Source organism: Trichechus manatus, unplaced genomic scaffold (genome assembly GCF_000243295.1).
Source record: "Trichechus manatus latirostris isolate Lorelei unplaced genomic scaffold, TriManLat1.0 scaffold00011, whole genome shotgun sequence".
In the NCBI taxonomy this organism is placed as follows: domain Eukaryota; kingdom Metazoa; phylum Chordata; class Mammalia; order Sirenia; family Trichechidae; genus Trichechus; species Trichechus manatus.
The window spans coordinates 18,771,425-18,775,780 of NW_004443947.1; positions in this window are offsets into that span (position 1 = coordinate 18,771,425).

A 4,356-nucleotide genomic window follows, 5' to 3' on the forward strand; every position below is an offset into this window, starting at 1 on the left:
TTTTTTTTTTTTTTTTAAATCCGCATAAAAGGCTGCATGCGTGTACTTGTCTTAGCCACTCGGGAGCTGCTTTTCACTGGTTTGGAGTGTCCAAGCAGAATCTCTGCTGCTGGGTCTCTCTCTATGTGGAAACTGCTTCCCGAGCGCTTGCACAGCAAGCTGTTTGCCTGCTTCACTGCGGACCGGCGTGGCTGCAGCATTGCAGTTTTGCTGCCTTGGCTCTGGCACTCTTCACTTCTTCCAAACTGTCTCCCTGTCCTTCGCCCCAACACTTAGTCAGATTCCTCAACTTTGCCTTGTTCAGGGCTCCTAGATATTCATATAGAATCTTATCACTTGTTTTTCCAGGTCTTTGTTGTAAGAGGGATATAGGAAGCATGTAACTACTCTGCCGTCTTGGCCATGCCCCCCCATTTGTATTTTAATAGAGTAAATCCCCCAAATATATTTCTGAAACCCTGGTGGCATAGTGCTTAAGAGTTCAGCTGCTAATCAAAAATCTGGTGAAAATGTAATTCCCTGGTTGTCTTTTTTTAACTAAAAAGTAAATATTCTTCTGTGCTTTTTAAAATATTGAATATATCTTTACTGAAAAAACACTGAGAGATACATATAAAATGGAGAGGAATTATGGAGTTGAATTTTCTCATGTGAAACACATAAAATACAAGTGTGGATATAGATAGTTGGAAGAGTAGATAGAAAAATGATAAAATTGAAAGTAATAGGGTTTTTTGTGGTGTGTGTATGTTTTCTGCAGGGACTTACACAGTTATAAAATTCCTACAATTTGGAGTTATTTCTGTACCCATTTTCTGTAAAAAATGAGATATGTCTATGTATTAAATTCTAAAAGCATAAAGAGGGTATGTCATGCCTGATTATCTAGCTTCTCCTGTTATTCTCTCAAAAGATCAGGTAAAACTATTTGATGCATGAGTGTTCCACATCTGATTCAAGAAACCTTGAGACAGTTTCAAGATGAAGAAAATGCGGAAGGGTGGATTACCTGAGCTGAGCTAAAACATTTATATATATGAAGATCCAGTATTGCTCTTTGTAATGCCATTCTCCCCAGCCTTTTTCAATACGTAAGAAAAGAGAAAGTAGTGCCCGTGTATCTGCATGTGATGGTTCCTGTGCCTAATTATCTATCAACAATTCCCTTTTTCTCCTCTATCTTAAACCATTCCCTTATGTGATTTCTTCTACTGACTTCTTAAAAGAATTTAAGCATCCTCAAATATCTGTCAACTTAAACACACACACACACCTATAGATGTATATATCTAATGTCACCATCAAGATATCACCGTCTCTCTTTCCTCACTTCTAGGATTCATTTGCCTGGAAGGAATGTCTCCCCTTGTTCATCTCTTCATCTCTTATTCACCAAACATTCAACACACTATTATTTCTCTTATGCCCTTACCGCTCCATTGAAACTGATCTCAACAAGGATATGAACAACAATCCCTAGATGTTAAATGCAGTGGGCACTTTTCAGGCCATATCTTACTTGACTTCTCTGTACTGTTTTTCACTGTTGATAACTACTTCCTGAAACATGTTTTTCTGTTCACTTCTTTGACATCAGACTCTGCTATTCCATCTCCTGCTGTGGATAATTCTTTCCGTTTCTTTTTAGTGTCCTTTGACCATGTTAGCATTTCCTGAGGTTTGCCCCATCTCTTCTTCTCTCCAGTCTCTACACTATCTACCATTTGCCACTGAGTTAAGTCTGAGTTATAGCAACCCCATGTGTGTCAGAGTAGAACTGTGTTCCGCATGGTTTTCAATGGCTGGTTTTTTAGTAGATCACCAGGTTTTTCTCCTGAGGCAACTCTGGGTGGACCCAAATGTCCAACCTTTCGGTTAGCAGCTGAGTGTGTTAACAGTTTGCACCTTCCGGGGACTCCCTACACTCTATAGAAAGTTTTATTTGCTTGCATAACCTCAAAGTCCATAGATATGCTGATGATTAACAAATCTTTTCTCCAGACTTCTAAAGCCAAATGCCTCATGTATGCTCTTGGATATGCAACTGTGTCACTACATCCCTCTCACTCTCCAAAACCCTTTCATGTTCTCTCTCTCATAGTGGCTCTCTCATGCCCACGGTTTCTGAGTATCTTTCCCCACTCTTGACTAACTTCTAGACATCCCTTTGAACTTAAATAGTACTTCCTTCAGGACCCTTCCTTGAGCCGCTAAATTTGAGTTATGTTCTCTCCTATATGCTTCCATAGCATCACTTGCTGTTCTGATCCCATTTGTCATGATACATGTTAATTAAGATGCATGGAGACTAAAACTCTGTGAGGGTCAAGGCTTTTTGATGTTGTTCAGAGAACTGTATTACGTGTGCTAGCATAGTATTTAGTGCAGAGTAGACTCAAATGCTCCCTCAATAAATGAATGAGAGAGAAAAGAGAAAATGTGATAAACAATGCAGCCAGGTGCTGCTTACCTATTATCAAACAAAACCTTAAGTGATAGCAATGGATGTGCCTCAGTTGGGAGCTGCTCAGACCAAGGGAACCTGTCCCCTCCTGTCCATTGTCTTCAAAGCACTGGGTGTTGCTCAAGCTTGCCTACATACCAAAGAAAAAAATGCAATTTGTCTTATGCTCCATGATAACCTATGTAGTCCATAAAGTTTCTATGTACTTCCTTGTGAGAGATGGTATAAAAGGTTCTGCCTCCCTTTGTTCAGGAAGCTTGATTTGAGGTATACACCTCCTTGCTTCTTGCCAGCCTGCTTGCAATAAACCCTCTTCCTCCCTCCTCACCTTGGTGTGTCTTTACTGAAAAGAAGCTGCACCGAACAGGACTTACTTTGGGTAACAAATGGACCATTATGGGAAGCCAAAAGAAAAACTGCGTTTATCAATAGCTATGGGCTGTTTCAATGGGTTTATTTTCAAATAGTAAGTTGGTTTCAGATTTTAACCAGAAAAGCATGGTAGTAAAGTATAATTTTATTTGTCAATACTTTTTTGATTGCAAGTAACTGAAACATAAATCAAAGTGACTAAGACTCAGATCAAACTGATTTAAGCAACATAGAGGAATTTACTGGCTTAAGTTACTGAAAGACCCCGGGGTGAATCCAGCAGTAGTTGGATCTAGAGGCTCAAGTGATATTAAGAGTAATCTCTCTCCATCTTTGGGCTCTGCTTTCTTTTGTGTTGGCTTCACTCTAAAGCAGACCATTCTCCAAGCTCTAGGTCTAATACAAAGAGTCTTTCTTCTTTTTGGCAACACCTGTCCTGAAATTGAGTTTCATTGGTCTGACATGGATTGTATTTCTATCTCTGAATTAACTATTTTCAGTAGTGGATCTCATGCTCTGATTTGCAGGCCTGGATCACATACTATCTCTTAGTGAACTAAGGGAAGATAATGATTCTCAAGTAAAATATATTCCGTTGTCAGAGGAACTAGTAAATAAGTCACTTGGGAGTACCAGACATGTGCTTAATATCCTTGATTTTGATTTTGATGCCCCAAGTGGTGGGGGGGGGAGTATGATTTAAAATATCTTAAAGCCAGTACTAACTTTTTTATAAATACAGAAATACAATACAAAGAAAATATAAGCTGTTTGGTTTTTAATGATTTCCCTAGTATCTATATCTTCATATCCCAGTCAACTCATCATTTTAATGAGAAGGTGGCAACTATATTTTCTATCTGGATGTTTTAAGAAACCAAATATTATTAAAAGTTCAGAAATTGTAATTTAATAAGTTTTTAGTTTGGCATGGCCCATAAATTTTGAATTCTCCTCCCTTCTCTGGATATTTTTCAATTGAGTGAAGTCATATATCTATAAAAATAATTATCACAGTTGCAAAGCTAAGTGCCCAAAAGCACAGCGGTACCTACAAGTCACAATTGTGTAATCATTTCTGCAAGTTACAAAGCACATTTGTACATTTCCCTCCTAGATGTGGTGTGTCTGGATATGTAGATTAGGAAATGCAAAGCCAGCTACAAGATATTTCTCCCTCCTTAGGGCAAAAGCAATTAGTATGCTAAAAAGCACATGCTCTTCTAGGTCATTTTGGTTACACAATTTTTGCATGCAAAGCTGCCACTTTAAAGATAAACAAGACTTTCTTGTGAAAATAGGCAGCAGCAATTCTTTTAGTCTCTGATTTTAACACACACACACAGAAACTTTAAGTTAGAAAGGGAAAACAATTCATAACATTCCTGAATATACTGCTGATTGTACTTTGTAATCAGATATCATTTTCTCCACTAACTATAAATCTATACCCATCTTAGAAAATGTAGTTGCGAAACACCACTTTTATTTTTATTTATTTTTTTTTTAATTTTTTTTTT